We start from the raw sequence: 18,394 nt of genomic DNA, 5'->3' as shown, positions 1-18,394 counted from the left end.
TTAAAATCGAAAAGCGTATTTGTAACCATTTGTTCCGCTGAATAAAGTCTCGACAGTAAAAATTCTGTAATGTGTTTTAGTTATTTTGCCACAAACAAATAGATTATATTACTTGCATTTTAACGTCAAGCAAAACATATTATTTTCATTAAAAATGCCTATAGCATAACATGCATTATATCTAAAGTTCACTAATATTTTTCATTTCACTAAGGATAGAAAACGTTTTTTGCAAATATGAAAAGGAAAAAAGTCATAATCGCAGTTGCGTTATTTTATCTATTAACAAGATTTAAATGCGTTTAATTTTATTAAAACCTTAGAAAATTCATTAGTGTTCTCACTCGACTAAAAATATAACGAATTTTTGTCAAATTATTTGAGGTACCTAAAGAAAAAAGATGTCCTTTTTTTATATTAGTAGGACATCAACTTTTTTTCGATATGTGTTTGATTCAGATTACTTTTTAATTTGGAATACTTAACGTTAAACGCAAATAAGGGATTATATAGCCAGGAACTTACGTTCTATGAAAGCGATTTGCATTTAGGATAACCTTTCAGAGAACAGTGTTGTCGTCCATATACATGCTGTACCTGATTATTTACGTAAGTTTACACAGCATTGCAACGGCAGATATCTGGTTAAACTGGCTTTCTTGTGAAAACATAGCTGCAAACCCAAGACATAAAAGCTACATACAATGTTCATCCAGTGAAGAATTTAATTCTGAATTAGCATGTTTTAACCAAACAGAAGCATGTTTTAACCAAACAGAAGTTAACCAAACAGAAGTATCGAAGAACATTTACTGCACAGCTGTGTAACCAGATATAAAGAATGGAATGGTGTAAGTTGTGTATAAATTCTAAATAGGTAAAACGCAGTCTTCTGCTACTATATTGTCTCATTGACCGCATCAACAAGTAATAAAAACCGTTCTGGACAGCATAACAATACTAAAGAATGCTTAAAATTCATCTGCCAAGAAGATCAAAATACTGTTACAATCACAATAAAAGCATCTCATAATCAAAGCAATTACAACGGAATTTGGACAAGAAATATCCCACTTCGTTTAAATTTTGCAGTGGGTGTTTGGCCGAAACAGGTAAGCATGGTAAACATTAAATAGCTAAACACGTTTGTATAGCAATCTACCATGCAACTTTTAAAGCACAAACGCAAACGTAAATGCCCAAGAGGCCAAGACAGTTTTACAAATATTCCTTGCTATCACAACAAGTTGAATGAGAATGCTCTATTTTGGCATTCGTGCAGCAATTTATTTGGCAAAAATATTAGGATTTACTTAGCAAAGGCCGGTAAAATGACATCAGTTTTATAAAAGCAGTGGTAAAAGTAAAGCAGATCGGCCAGTAAAGGAGTACCGGTAACATGTATTCAGTTTTTACGGGGCCTTGTTCCAAATTTAATTCTTGCCTTTTTATTTTTTGCCTTTTTTGTGGTCCACTTTTTAAAGGTCGAAATAAGTCCTGAGGTTCTCTTATGGCGCGGACCCGCTAGTAAAATGTCTTTAGCCTGAGTCGCATATTTGCGCAAGGAATCGACCCACAACAGTATAGGTTTCTTGAGGTAGACGTCACGTAATGAAGCAACTTTGTGACGTAATATCTGAAAATTCTTGTTCTTTGCAGTAAGAAAATTATTTTGCACTTTAACCCCTGCAATGTATTTACGAGTGTTTGTTAAAAAGTAAATCCAATTACAAATGTTTACTTGTTCGGAAAAACTCAAAAATGCATTCAGTTCAAAAAATATAACCCCGTAAATATGGAATTATCCTATTTTATCTAACTGGCCAACACGCCAAGCAAATCTATTCCGCGGATCAGGTAAAATGAACAAAAACACATCAGAAAAAACAACAACGACAAACGTGGTACACAGCAGTTGTGTTTGGCGATTTGTACGTTTGACCTTGTTTTCTTGAAGATCAGCAGCTAATCTTGTGCATGCTGCGCGGAGTCGCTGTTGCGGTAACAATGCTTCTAAGTGCCTACATTTGCTGCCTTAGGAAGCGCGTCACTGTATCGCGTGGGTAAGTAACAACATGAAACGTCATAGGATTTTATTGCAGGACAAACAGCTGTCGATTGTGACTTATGAGCTCGGGTCAACCATAGTAAAACCCTATGGACCAGTGCTTTCCAACCTTTTTAAGTTCGCAGCACACTTTTTTATCGCTTTTATTCACCAAAATACGAACTTTATACCATTTGTTGAAACTTTAGGCCTATATAGAGCTTAGCCTACTGTTGTGAAACATTTCATTTTGCATTTTAACGTTTAAACAGAGGCCAGGGTGGTTCATACTTTATTGCAATTTGCTATGTACACGTTATTTATTTAAAAAAAATTAGATTTGGCTAATCACGCAACATTGTATGTCACTCTTTTTTGAAATGAACATTTACTTTAGTCAGTCGCATACAATAATTTATACTTTACCTGTATATGCTTGTCAAAACGCTTCTTACTGTGCTTCTTCTTAATAAACAAACTTTATTAATTTTACTTATTAGCAAGATCCAGCCTATTGGACTTCAAAAACGAAGTATGCTCCAAATAATTGGTAGGTAGTACCATCACCGTTTTTGTTGGTAATTGTTAGTCGTCAATGAGCACTGTTAGTGTTAGCAGCACCCAAATCACCGACTTGATATTAAGCCAGTGGCTTTTAAACTTTTTTGCTTGCGGTACACAAAATATTGCGTACACCGCGTCTGCACGGTAAGGCAACAGGTAAGTCACAACACATTTTAAAACCAGTAATTAAATGACTGGTGTGCGCATTCAAATGTTTCCCTGCATGTAGGCCTACATTTATTGATTTATTTTACAAATATAAAAAAGTTTAGCGGCGTAACTTGCGTATCTCTCGACGTTCAGTTGTCTGCCGCGGCACACGGCTTGCGAACTACTGTATTACGAGTAAATTATTAGGACTTTTTCTCATTTTTTCTCTAGTGTACATTCAAACTTTAATCAAAAGTATAATAAACACGTGGACAAACTGTTGCGCACAAGCAGCGGTATATTGAAACGCTATTTCTATGTTTAAATAGTATTACCCAACAAATATAACACCCAAATTCGAACAAAACAGGTTTACAGGCATTAAGCTTCAGACTATCGTGCGATATGTAACATTGCCGTTATTATCAATGAACCCAAATCATATCAAAAATCCATAACATTCCATTTTTTACCAGAATATCCGTTGTAAGAGTCCACTCTCACGTGATGGTATACAAAAAAATTCAATAATTTTATGCGACCCTTTAAACTTGTAAACTAACACTTCCGTCGCTAGAAATTATGCCCATTCCAGGTATAAGATAACAATAAATTAGCAAATCTATATTATGTCCTGGCATAATATAAATTTTGCATTTTAGAAACCAACGACGAAGATTCCTATTTGTCAACAGTCGAAGATAAAACACAAACCATATCTGTGACGAAAAATACCAGGTGTTATAACATTAGCAAGTGTCACTAATACGTTAATTATAGACATAAACCAATATATGACCAATAATTGTTTTCAAAGTGCTAGCAAGGCTTTTTAACACATTTCATTTTTAATTGTGGTTATACGCTTGTTGATCAAAGGCGTCACCAAATTCGTTGGGAAAACACCTTCATGAACCAGCACAGTAGTTCTCAGCTAAAAGATAAGACAAGTGAATATCCAACGTACAACGATTTCAAAAGATGTTCAAGTGAACACATGGAACCTATGCCTGTACAAAGCGATGCACAGTGAAAATTATTGATGTGCGACGGTTGTGTAATGAAAATATGTCAACATTAAACACATTTAAATATAAATTTGTAATTTATTTATACATTTTATACATTTTGATATGTAATAATATATAACTTTCTTACATGGTAAAATGCCATGCCAGGCCCCATCCTCCAACCAATCAAAGTTAATGGTACGTCGCTCCGACGCACATTCAGAAAATCAACAAATTGTGGATAAACAGCGTTCATACTAAAGTCACCATTCCTCGTGACTGGATTCATTAAAACGTAGGTGCATCCGTCAGTTGGAAATGACATAAAACCTCCAGCTTTAACCTCAAGGAAACCAAACCTGAGCACAGGGTACCATGTGGCCCTTTAAAGTCATACTTTTTCTTCGTCATAGACGATAACTCGAACAAATCACGATTTGTTCTAACGTCATCCGTACCAACGCCGCAATTAAACAATACACATGATATACCATCCTTAGGACAGCAGTCTTCTGCGAGATACAAACAGGTGCTTTATTATGAAAGGTAGTTTTATAGCGGCAATATGTGTTTTACTACAAATAGTTACGACAGTTGAAGGGAAGTCATGGGGTTTATGGAAGGAATGTGTTTCTGGAAATTGTTGGCAACACAGAGTGAAAGAATGCACTTTAAATGGAATAGTTACGTCGAAAATAAAGTGCGTCGCTGTAAACGAAACGTTTGAACAGATCTTGTCGAATGAATGTTCAGTTCAATGTAATGGAAAATGGAATTATTCAACGGTTCGTTATAAAGAATTTGAATTAAAATTTATTATTAATGCTTAGTAGCGAGTTATATTTTCTGTTAATCGAAAATCAAAAAAATACAAATAAAATAAATTGTTAAAACTTAATGTGAAAACAGCATAACTATTACGATTGTTAATATTAAAATATCTATATTAGCAAAAACAATTCCGATAAAAAAGGCTTTCTTCCATTAAAAAACGCAAAGAAAATAAAAGCAAACAACTGAAATACTGAGGAGGAACCATTTTTGTGTTACAAACAGATTACTGTGTGCAATGGCAGTTGTTACGACAGCACAAGTGTCGACATTTTGGAATGTTCGAATCATACAACTTGCAGAAGGTTTGATTACAAACGATGTTACAAAGAAAGTAGTTGCACTGGTACGTGGTTATCAAATGAAAATCCAAAATGTTCCAAAGAATGTGGTGGAGGAATTAACATACACTTGTTGAGATGTTTTGAAGGTAAGTTAAAGCTCTGTCATTTTAAAATAACCAATATACGAGTAGATTATTCTACAACAAATAACCAAAGGTAGTTTGGTTTCTTCATACAATTGCAACGGAACAAATGGAAATATAACGGCTGAAAGCAGACTTGAAACGACCCAGCCTTGCAACCCACTCCCGTGTCCAACATGGAGTGAATGGGTCGAAACCGCATCATGTCCACAATCACAATGTGGGGAAAACCACTCCAGGCTATTTACTAGTGAATGTACATACGGACAACTACCGAGTACATTATGCGACGGTAAATGTTTAATATGGTGTTGCTCAAATGCTAATTCCCTTAACATTCTACTTTCTGACATAAACAGCTGAGCGCAAAAAAACAACAAGAACGAGAAATGAAGTTTGCTCCCAGGACTGCACCACGTTAAAGCCAAGCAATAAAACTGATTCAAGTAGGAAATTCTATCGATATTTGTATATTAAGGCTTTTAATTTATTCACAAATCCCATTTTTATATCTGATATAATCGCTTAGCACGCCTACGCATAAATAATTGTAGTTAAAGTTGACAATGGTTTTATTGAATTCCAAATAAATTTATCCCATTACAGATCCACTAAGCACCACAACATTACAAGGAACCACATCAAGAACAACCACGGAAAAAAGTACAAAAACTTAAAAAAGTTTTTTTTTTGTAATATAAACGACGTTATTTTTTGCCTTAGCAGTGACCCTTGCGCCAATTATTATCTACTACGCGGCAGCCGGAGGCGGTGGTGGATTTCTTATTATCGTCATTACAATAGTTGTAACTGTGTGCGTGGTCAAAAAGAAAAGAAAGGCCGAGAAACAGAATAATGGCAAGGAGAAAAAGCAGCCGCCAACCAAACCACCAAGAAAAGCTTCTCGAGAGTTAATTGAGGATCAGGATGCAAAGTAAATTAACAACCTTGCCTTTGTAAACTAATGCGGAATATACTATACGCTAGCAATTTCACAGTTTCGAATAAAAAACACGAAAAAACAACCAGTAAATAAAACCAGTTTGTCAAATACATGTAGTAATAGCAATTTACTTCCAATCACAAAATTGATTCTATAATTTTTTTCTTTAATTTTACCTACAGTGAGCACGCGATCAACTTCAAACAAGAGGATATTACACCACCAGTTTTCCAAAGTAAGTGGGAAAAACATTGCACATAGAGAGTAACAGAAAGTAATTAAAACGAAACTTATCTAACTAGGAACCCAGTTACATTTGTTTGATGTGTTTGAACAAACTGCGACATACGTTAATATAATTAAGACGCGGATCAACATTATTCGGTCATCGATGAAATAAGCGAAATCAAGGCTTTGTAGCAGTGGTGGGCACACTTTTCTGACTAGGGCATATTTTTGATTATACGTGTGATTCAGCGATGATTTACTTTTAAAAAGTTAAAACCAAAAGTTCAATTGACCCTTATTGACCTTTTGTTGCATGTTGTCCAGGTTGATTTGTAATACAAATTCGGAGTCATGGACATTTTCAGATATAAGGTCACACAATTTCGTTACAACCTGACATCGTAAAACGTGACGGAACATTCAAAGTTTTACTTAGCGCCTAGTGTAAAGCAACAACAAGTTTTGGTTATAGTATGAATAGCGAAACTACCATTTGATTAAACACGGGTGGCCAAATCAAAGCGCACAAAGGTATCGATGTAATGGTGTTTAGCAATATTTATTTAACAAAAAGTTAAAAGGCCATTGGCCCCACAGGTTTATAATTGCACGGCGTATAAATGAGAACGGCGTATAAAATGAGCAAAACAGAATACAAAATTGCGGTTCCTAATTAGGAGATGCTTTCAAAGTTAACGCTCAATAAAACAAGCAATAAACTATGGATATATCAAAAAAATATTTGTTCAGGCTACAGTTTTCATATTTAGTAATAGTTCATGGATACTACAGACATAAGATCGATAGAAATAATATCAACTTAGAAATAAAACTTAATTCGTAAGACAATAATAGGAATGATAACCATAAAAGTCATAATAACGTCTAAATTAGAATAAGACCTAAACCCGTCGGAGTAGGACCTGAAAGCCAGAAAAAGACCGATCAAACCTTTTGCTTTTAGTAACCCCCAACCCCACCCCCGACTTTAGTGCTAAATCCCCTAATGATTTCAACCCCACCCAATACTGCCCAACAACTCAAAACAGTGGCAAAGAGTTCTGTGCAAAAACAGCGGCGCCCCCAACGGCGCCAAAACGTTGTTACCAAAACGGCCGTTGCCAGACGGGTGTCACCAAATAGCCTAATACTCCCTCTTTGTAGTTTTGGGGGGTATTTTGTCCATATAAGCTTTATTCCACTAAATTATAAACTTATTCCGATAGATTTTAGGACTTAAACAGATATTTTAAGTCTTATTCAGTCGTTGATATTACGTTGCATATGGATTTATTATGTATTTGATTTCTATACTATCACCATATAGATTTTTCGGCTTAGATATTGCTGATTTGCAGGACTTGTTGTGTCCCTTATTCATAGCTACGTGTACCGACTTTATCCCGCTTCTAACTTCTCCATAGTTAAGCCAGAGTTACGGAGTTGAAGCCGGGACTTTAAAGTAGGTTAATTTGGCTGGAGTCGAACTCGGGACTCGCAACTCGAGTAAGACTACAACTACTCCCGAGTCCAATGTGCGCTTGCTCAGTAGCACGTTTGGAACCAATAAGGCCGCAAACTGTTAGACAAAAGGTAGAATACATAGAGTGCAATATTTGCTGCCTACACATTGTGGTTGGGTCAGTTATTCGATATCTTCCAGAGTGGATTGCTGTATATCTAACGCCGGAGCCGGACTTGACATTATTTGGTCCGTCTGAGCCAACTCGAGTTGTTTTAAACCGACTCTACATCTGGGATCTAAACCCAAATGTAAAGATATTAATTATTTAGAGTTGCCATCTATGTTTTAAAACGCGCTCCCTCAAGACGTTTGCCATTTGCTTTTAGCAAGTCCATTCCAGCGCAACTCGGACAAATCAGCCTACACAACGATGAGCAGCATCAGAAGCACAAGCGGGGCCACTTTTGCGTAAGTTGTTTCAAAATTTTTATAAGTGTAGGATAACAAAAAAAAAATAGGACGCACTAAACTTTTTAGCCCGTACCCCCTATAATTTATTAAACTTCCCCTAACCCTTAAAGAGTGGTGAAATGGCACTTCTCATAGTTTTTGTTTCAGTATTGTGCCACTGAATTGGGAATCGTGTTTTGCCTTAGGTCTGACATTGCATGTCGCAAGACAAAAATAGTTCAATTTAAATCGGTGTTACTCTTAAAAAAACTGATGAAGGTTTACGCGCCGTGGCCCCCATATAAGGTTGCGGCTTGGCGAGCTCTCATTTACTTAACTATGTGCATTGCTGGCTATAACGTGCATTACCTTGTAAACAGAATGGAAGTCGACGTACCATCGGCTGATGAATCAGACGACTCGTGGAGTGGTGCGTTAATAAACATAACAAATCATTCTCGTGTATAGCACAACAAGGCAACCTAATTGGAGGATTTGATTTAAACCGGGCAATCTATAACAAAAGCTTTATTAATACCACACTTTGTTAATTTGTTAGATACTTCAGAGTTAAAAAAATATCCTCTATGTTTCACGTAGAGGATATTTATAAACCGCAGGATAATTATGCTAAACATTCTGTTGGCATATTAAAACTAAATTTACCTACCGATATCATGAACCAAATTTATGTTCATTTCCGTAATTTAGAATCTAACTACATAAATTCAGCATTGCGGTGTCTAGTTTTTAAAACAAAGTCGGCACCAGACTGAAGCAAAAACGTAAACAACATTTTATCGCCAGACGATTGGCCTGAAGATGACGAGTTGGATTCTCCGATCAGGCAGCAGCGACTAACTATAAGAAAGAGCAGGAAGAGTAAAAGAACCTCGCGCAAAACTGGACAACCCTTTAAACCAACTGCACTGCCAACAACATACGACACAATTCACGAAGTGAGACAGGTAGGTCAAACACGAATGATTAAAACCTAAGACAGTGGTTCTTAAACCGGGTACCGCGGCATCCTGGGGCGGCATTTCTAATGCCCAAGGGTGCAAATGATATTTAACAATCTTTAAGAATCTTAATTTTTGCTCAACACTTACAACTTTTTGTGTAGGACTAGAGTGGCATAAATCCTATTAAAATTTCCTACGTTGAGTAGAGTTGATGTGTGTTATTCCAGTTCCATTTATTGTGACATTCTAGTGATTTACCTACGAAAAAAACTTGTAAGGGTGCCGCAATCTATTAATTTTTTTGAGGGGTGCAGCAAGCCACAAAATTTGAGAACCACTCACTTAAGAAAAACTGCTTTTCTGGAACAACCAAACTGGTTGATCCGACGTAGAAAAAGTCCGAAAAATGCTAAGCAATAGAAAACAGATTATAAAGCCTATAAAAGGTAGCATGTTATTTATTCCCTAGGCTCCACCACCACCGGAAGAGCAACCCCCAGCACTTTTATATCAAGCAAAGATGTCGATTCCTGTGGCAACTCCTAGGACAAAGCGACCTACTTAATGTTCAAGATATATAAACTGTATATCTAACTGGAATTGTTTCAGTCTTTATTAAGTACCTATACGCTTGAATGTGTCGGCCTTTTTTGTGTGGTTAAGAGTGCTATAAGTTTCGCATCGTTTACTAAAAGCGTTGTTTTGATGATTTTTATAAACCTGTATGTCAAATTTATCTAAGCCTATATATGTTTATTAAAATGAGTTATTTGTTGTGCAAATGGATTTAACTTGTGGTAAGGGTTCTCTGTTTTATTTTGACCCTATACAACTTACGACTGTACCATATGCTATATACTACTAAATTAAAACAGCTATATAATTGTTTATTTCCTGTATTGTTAAATTTTGCGCTGTAAATTAAAAATCATTTCGACAAAATTAAAAAAAACGACTCTTTTCAATTAATTTTATCTACAGTGAATTTTGCACCGATGAAAGTTCTACAGACTGCTTTAAAGTTAAAATATTTTTTTTAAATACATAAGCACAAAATCGAAAAGTATTTTTTACACCATAAAAACGTTCTACAGACTGCTTTAAAGTTAAAATATTTTTTTTAAATACATAAGCACAAAATCGAAAAGTATTTTTTACACCATAAAAACGCAATAGTTATAGTCTTATTTTTCTTTGAAGAGTGTTTTTCCACAAGTTGTCCCACTTTAATCGAGAGTAAAATTCTTCATTCATCATTCATATATTTATCTTAATTTTACTGGGTTTTGAAAACAATGTATTCTACACATTGGTCATTTAAGTTCTTATCAATAAGTAAATTGCAAATTGCAGCGTGGTTGCCAGTAAAGTACAATCGTTTCAGTTTGAAGCACATTAACGACATTGTTGTTGGTACAGACTAAACGTAATTTAGAGAATAATCAAGTGTAGTTTGATGAATATAAAATGAAATGTCAAATTCAAATTTTTTTTATCTAAATTATGTTTCTAGAACAGAAAGTGTTAGCCCGTTTTGGTAGAATTGTTTTAGCTCACACATGCGGCATGCAGTTTTACAACTCAATCAAGGTAAAGATGTCTTTTTGCACTGCGAATGTTTTCCTTCTAAAAAATGGCGGTCATTTTTGTAAAGTAAAAGTTTTACTAACCGTGATTTAAAAAAATCTTTTTGCCCTAAATATATATTTGGTAAAAATAACTTTCAACACTTTTTTAAGCACCATAGCGTAACGCCGCTACTCTTTCTAAAATGCAAATTTCGATAAATTTGTCTAGGTAAAGCAATTTTTTTATAACATTTTTATATACAATAATAACATCGAGGCTTTGATATTGTAAGTGATCATAGGCGTAGCCAGGGGGGGCTGAGGGTCCATTAATAACTTTCGGCTGGCTACGCCACTGTAAGTAACACCTGTGTAACGTAAGACTTTTTTAACAAAATAAACGAACTGTATGATGCTTTTAACTGCTTAAGGATACTTCTTATGACGTCGTTTTTTGTCTTTGCAGATAATAACACTGACTTTAGGTGATTTGCGAATTTTGGTTTTTGGCAAAGAAAGACACATGAGCAGTTTTGTGAAATGTAAAGAATTTCGAAAATTATATTAGCCAGCAAGCTGAAATATATTTTATGCTTAAGTTGTTCCTTTTGCAAATGTCTTAGAAGTCGCAAGCAATTTAAATATAGCTTCGGTTTCAAATGCTGCCAGGGTTTGACCATATCTTGAGTTTATGTCGCCACACAGGCACGCCAATAAACAAGAGAAGTGTAAATAATCCTTGCTCAGTGTCGTAAAGTATACGTCGTGATAGACGAGAGTTGAAACAATCTATAACTATGCCAGCGCAATGTGACTAATAAATCCCTTTTCTTTTCCGGTCTGAGTAATTGGTTAATCTTACTGTCTGCGATAACGAGATGTGGCACACCATTGCTCGCTTATTTTGTTTAATTTCCACGAGAATGTCGCACAAAGATCTCGTGCTATTGGTAGCGCTAGTAATTTTGTATTCAGCAGACAAAGTTTTAACACAAAGTGGGTCATGGTCAGACTGGAAAACCTGCAATGACACCTCGGTGTGTCACTCAACCAGAATTAAGCAATGCAATGTGAGCGGGGTGCCAAAAAGCGGAAGTATGTGTGTAGGAACAAATGAAGTGTACGAGGAAGTTTTGTCAAATAACTGCACCGCTAGATGTTCCGGAGTTTGGATTTCGAAAACGGTACAACAACGAAGACTAAGTTTATAGTTCACAATTCATAAGAATCTGACATAACTATATCTTGGCTTGCCATTTTTTAGAAACGTAAATCCGGGACGTATGTTGAAAACTGAAATAAACTTAATGTTGACCAAATATAAAATAATTTAATGCTATTAATTAACTTACCGGGGTTGCGGTTGTTTTATATTTTGTCATTTTTATATATTTTTTCAGGGCCTTATTTTTAAGGGTGGTTTTTCTAAGTAATTTAAATTGTAACCGAAAGTAATGTTCCGTATTGTGAATAAAATGGGTCGGGTAAATACTTTCTACAATTAAAGTAGGATGCAGCTCTCGTGAAAGCAGCAACAATATTAGGCCGTACATGTTGGCAAAGGCGCTGTGTCCATAACAAATTCGTGTTGCCCTGGCCAAATTATTATCAAGCATAGGTTAAGCAAAATGTAAGATTCCAACAATGATACTATATAGGTTATATAGTATCATTGATTCCATCAAGCTGGCCTTTTAATAATTTTTACATATTATGTTGTACTGCGTCATTTGCTTGAGCCGCATGTTACTGTCGATGATTTAAAACGGTAATTTACCGTGTTACTAAAATGTTACGGATAGCGTAATATCCTGGCTTGAGTGCTAAATAGTGTGTAAAGTTTAATTTTCTCTAAATAAAACATTTTAATTTCTCTAATCGCTAATTGCTATACATGGATTGTGCCTGAAATGGGTTGCTAAGCACGTCAAACATTTTGTACGTAACGAAAACTATTGGCATATATATCAATAGGGAACACTCACTAACGTAAAACCTTAAGTTGTATAGCAGCCATTGTTCACGTTGCGAGATATTCAGCAAATACGTAATCCTGGTACCATGCTGCGTCCAACGTAAGTAAAATCTCGTTTGAAACTGAAAATTGGTTACTATTAAAACCGCCGCATTAAATGCGAAATTTTCCGAACTTTACCTAAATTTTGCGCGGTGACAAACATCAAGAAGTTTTTAAACATATAAGTCGTAAGAAACATTAAAACTTAGTACTATTAAGGCAATCAGTATGTTATGACTTAAATTTGATTTGTAATGATGAAAACCCACGACATTTATCGATCCAGAATTATTAACAAACGTTAAACTTGAATTGTAAAAGCAATTGTTTAGACTTGCGTAATCCTCAAGCAAATAATACCGGAACCAAACTGCGTCATGCGTGAAAAAAAAAACTTGAAGATAAAAATTGCTTAAGGGTTAGAGTTGAGAAAGAATTAAATGGCTAAACTCGAGAGTTTTAGGTTTTTTATTTTTTTGTAAATCTCAAATTGAAAAATCCGGGACAAATTGGTTAACCGGCCGGGACAAGGCCGTAAAACCGGGACTGTCCCGGCTAAACCGGGACGTATGGCAAGCCTAACTATATCAGGGACGTGCGGTCAGGGGAGGCAGGTGAGGCACTACCTCACCTGCCAACATCTGGCAAAGCAAAATGTATATTAAAGAGATGTTTATCACAGTATATATAATATATATTTAAATTATATTTATATTAATTATATTATAATTTGCTAAAGTACAGTACACATTGCATGTTTTTGGGTGCTTTAATTTGAATGGATTCCTGTAGTCCATACTCCTTCTCCGCAAATTTTACACTTTTATACCTAAAGCGTTATTATTTCCAATTTCTGTTGCGTTATTTATATCAAGCGTTCAAAATCGTTGAAATACGCGAAGAGAGGCAGTGCTAAGCTGTGCCTCTCTTCAGATCACAAAAGTTGTATATACTGCATTATGCGTGCTTTTTTCTTTCCCAATTCTCTCGGAAAACATGATAAACGATTTAGCTAGGATTTGAGGCATGCCTCAAATGTAACGTCCCAGCTACGAAACATTTCTACATTGACTTCTTGCAGTATAAAGGATTGTTTTTTATATAAAATTTAACTAAAATGGAGGAAAATTTACACTTTCAATCAATCTAAAGTTAGAGTCATAAATAAAGGCAAATCTGTTTCCTATTTAAAAGGTTTGCATCAGACGACTGGACAAAAAAATAACACGCAACTTTCAAAGAGATTGGTAAAAAAAGGAGTGGATGTGTCTGTCATAGGCTCAGCCAGGGGGCCACAGAAGCCATGACCCCCTAAAAATTTATAAATATTGTGTACTCTAAATAATATTTGTTTTGCAGTTCCACAAAAGTCGATCACAGGCATGCCAGAACTTCAATTGACGTGCACTGTTACGTCATAAACGATTTAGTTATTATTAAATTCGCTATAGGATACTTATTGGTGTAGTTTTTGCTTTTTAGTCGTTTTGTTTTTTCTCTCTGACTGAATGATTTTTTAGTATTGCACTAAAACTCAGTGAGTTGCTGCTCGAAACGGTTTGCTAGCGTATTTATTTGTGTTCGATACGCAGTTCATACAATGGCAAAAGCTAAACAACAAAAGTTTAAAATTTTTGCCCAGACCCCACCTTCCTAAATTTTTGGCTGGCTACGCTACTGGTGGCTGTGCTTTAAAAATATCGCCTTTTATACTTTCCCTGTTTCTTATTTTCAATTTTGTAATAAACGTGAAAGTGTGGGGCGCAGCCACAATAAAATAATGGAAACATTAAACATTCTATAAACATTTTTTCATTGTGGCTGCGCCCCACAAAAGCATGCCGCTAATTTTTTTATCTTTATTAGTACGATACCGTTTTTGTGATTGTTAAAGAAAAGCGTGGCTTGAAAAAATTAGTGTCTCACCATCTAGGAACGTCACCGCACGTCACTGAACTATATGCACTTTTATTGCTTGCCCATTCGATCGTTCAACATTACTATACACGTGACTTGAATGCTTTTGGTTCAACTAATAAATTTCTGCCAAATCAAAACAAACAGTTCGAAATTTACACGTTCATATATTCGAAAGTAAAGAGGGCATTGATCAGAAATTTTCTAACATTACTTTAAGCAAACTATCTTAGCCGTATTCTGTAACAGAAGTACAAAATAAAACTCAAAGTTTAAAAACCTGAGTAAAGCACTACAGATTAGTAAAAAAATTTTAAAACAAAACAGGCTGTCGGAAGAAGACTATGGCGTTCTGCAAGGTGATATCTAAGTAACGAAAGTGTTACGTGTGGGTCGTAATAAAAGAGAATTTGAAGTGGAAAAATATAAGCGACTTAGGCACATCGTAAATGTATTGCGTTACCGCGCAACAAATATGCTGTACGTTTGTACCTCTCAAAAAATTCTATATTTTTTTGACAATCGGATTGCGACTTAAGCTAATGCAGCGTGGTGTGTTGCCTATTTTTTCCAATATGTCAATTAAGAGGCCTATATAGAATACCTTGAAACACGGTGGATTGGCGCTTCCTTGTTTCACCGATATTGTTGTTTAACTTAAGACGTTTCTGCCAATTATTGCGCATTTTGCCGGTCCCTATACTTTGTTGTTGTGGATTTTAGACAAGGAAAAACAAAGTTTTATTGGCTAGACATGTATGCAACCTACACCTGAATTTGTCATGAAAAGCGGTTTATTGTACTTCTCAAACAATAAATATATGCGAAAAGCCAGTAAATAGCATACATCGCCGAGGCTACGTTTGCGAGCAAAATTTTACTGTACACCCAACAAGTCTATATTTGTACTAAAAATGCCTTAAAGACCTATTTAGCATGGTAAAACTCATATTTAATGTTGTATATATTTGTATAAATATGTGTGTGTGTATGTAAGAGATATGCTTGAAATCAGTCAAATTAGCGTTATTTAATATTTTTCTATGGTTTCAGGAAGGAATTTGTAACGGAACGTGCTACGATGCTATCCAGCAATCCCAACAAACTTGCTCAAATGAAAGCAGCTGCCTCAAAACGCAGATGGCGAGATGTTATAACAATGTTACTTGCATGGACTTTTGGATAAACCCGGGAGATGTATGCTCCAAACCATGTGGAACCGGATATAGAATAGAACGCCGAAGGTGCAAATCTTTTGGTAAACACTTGTTTTATGTCTAACTATTGCCTATAGTTATTTTAATTTTTGGTATTTAAAATTGGCTTAGGGCATAATTTTAAGTTTTTCTAGGCCTAAAGTGTAGGCTAGGCGTTCATTGTTTTAGCATAGATGCGAAAACATATTTTTTCATAGTAACATACTCAGTCGCCTACAAATGACGCAAAAAAGGCTTTCAAGTCAAGGGCGAGCCAATACCTTGTTATCAGTTAGGTTTCATACACTTGGTTAACTAATGCATTACACGGGCGGATCCATGGAGCACAAGGCTATTAACGCCCAGAGTACATTTTTCGCTAAATTTAACTATGGTCAGGGGTCGGCAACCTTTCATATACAAGGTGCCAGTTTATGAATAATTTTAAAATATTAACAACTCGCGTGCCAACATTTTTGCATGTTTGGTTTTGCACTGGCAACCAGGGCTGCGCAGTCGGTTTAAAACAAACCCGAGTCCGACTCCGGCTCAGACTCTACAGCAGGGGTTCTTAAACTGGGGTCCATGGACACCTTGGGGGTCCGTGAACTAACTTTAGGGGTCGGTCTATAAAGGCAAATTGAAATATTGATGCATATTTAGCAAATAATCAATTTTTCATAAAGAGTTTAGTAAAAAATAAAACGTTTGTTGCACTGAATGTATTTAGACTCCATTTTACTTAAATCTTCAGCATATTTCTGAAAGTCTATTTGTAATGTGACGTCATTTTTGACTATTTCTCGCCTACCATGGTCCACGCGATGCAAAAATAATTTTAGGGATCCGCGGTAAAAAAATTTAAGAAACCCTGCTCTACAGCCTGTATTTAACCCATTTACATAACTAAAATAAAGTTTATATTCAGCAAACCCATCAAAGGGATCATGGAAAATATGCCACCATATGCTATTCCACCCTAACAATCTACAGTTTGCTGCCGTATCAGTTCGAAATTTGTTTTTTTACTCCTCTTGGGAGACGCCATTAAACCCTATTTCGTAAGTTAAACTTTGTAAAGATACCCTAACCCTGCTGAAAAAACAAACTGTCACGGACACAATACTGTACTGTACCCGCTATTTTGGAATATACTTCGGCGCTTTTCAGCCGACCTAGAAGTGTTAGTTATCAATTTCGCTTTTAGCTTGGTTTCTCAGCCGCACAAAAACACGCGTGTTTATTTTTAATGTACAATACCCTGATTTAACGCACGCAGTAAATGACACGCCAATTTTAGGGCATTGTGACGTAATACGTAAGGTTAGCCGTAAGCAACAAGTGTAACGCCAACAATCTTTTTTTTCTTGTAAGGGTTTTCGAAAAAATGTTCCTGTTGCCGAATTTGGTTTAATGTCAGTTTTGAAATGTGCATTTTTCACTTTTTAACTGGTTGTTGTGCTGTTGCTAAATATTTTTCGGCAATTTAACCCAATAAACCAGGATAGTCCAATAGCATAAGCAAAATTCCAGATACAAAAGCAGGTTGCTGTTGCATATTTGTTTACGCACGAGATCGAGCAGGGATAGCAGGTTTTTGAGGTTGCTTTTTATGTCGTCACTTAATGACGTAACTTTGTATGGTCATCTCTGAAAATTTGCATGTCCTCTGGCAAGAAAATATCACTTTTACCACTGGTTATAAGTAAACTTTGTTCCTAATTTGATTTTAAAGCGTTCCTTGGAAATTTGTTTACCCGAGTATTGCCGTAATACACAAATTTCCATCTTTTTGTCATGATTCTTTTTTTGGAATGATTTAAAGAATCTCTTTGCCTTTAAAAATTGTTAGTCAAAATAAGACCTTAATGACTAATAGAATACAATTGGAATATTACCTATACTCTTCAGAATAAGTCCTAAACGGCCAGAACAAGATTTAAACAACCTTTCAACTTAACCTTTATTTCATTGCACGAAGGGTTGCTGTAGGTGTACCAGTATTTATACTATAAGTCTGTAACTCGTAGTAGGGTGAACCAAATGCCATCGCAGACTCACCGAATCTGTGGATCAATGATGCAAGCAAGCCAGGCTAGAAAAACAACCAGCCTGAGTGCAGAACTCAGAACCTCCGGCCAAACCGGGGCCGTCGCCCTCCCCCCAACTAAACTATCACAGGCTCCGAGGGGAGCGAGGCTAGAAACAACCCTACGCCAATGGTTGTTATATTCTGTTAGTACAAGCTACTTCATATTGAAGGGGATCTACAGTACCATATCATTCAATGAAAGGTACTTGCATCATTGATTGTCAGATTTGGATTGTCTGCGATGGCTTTTGGTGTACTAATGATACGTAAGTCGTAATCGTTGGTAAAAAAGCAGCTCCAGAAGGGCTAAATCACAGTTGTGGAACACATATATTTCTTATTAGGGCGCTAACAACTAAACTATTTTATATACAGCTACACTATTTGCAACGTATAGCTACAACTGCCCAGGAACAAATGGTAACATTACGGCAGAAGAAATCATACACCATACTGATAGGTTGTGCAATCTTATTCCTTGTCCAACCTGGAGCGAATGGGCCAGCACAATGTCGTGTTCACGT

At 35.9% G+C, this 18,394-nt stretch overlaps 1 protein-coding gene across 1 annotated transcript in view; it reads right to left on the bottom strand.

Moving 5' to 3' along the window:
- Positions 1-18,394, bottom strand: part of LOC146148721 (dynein axonemal heavy chain 3-like) — a 109,592-nt gene that overhangs the window by 64,725 nt on the left and 26,473 nt on the right. The gene's annotated exons all lie outside the window — the stretch shown is intronic.

This window comes from Ascidiella aspersa, chromosome 4 (genome assembly GCF_963924565.1).
Source record: "Ascidiella aspersa chromosome 4, kaAscAspe10.2, whole genome shotgun sequence".
Lineage (NCBI taxonomy): Eukaryota > Metazoa > Chordata > Ascidiacea > Phlebobranchia > Ascidiidae > Ascidiella > Ascidiella aspersa.
This window is presented reverse-complemented; position numbering and strand designations above follow the sequence as displayed.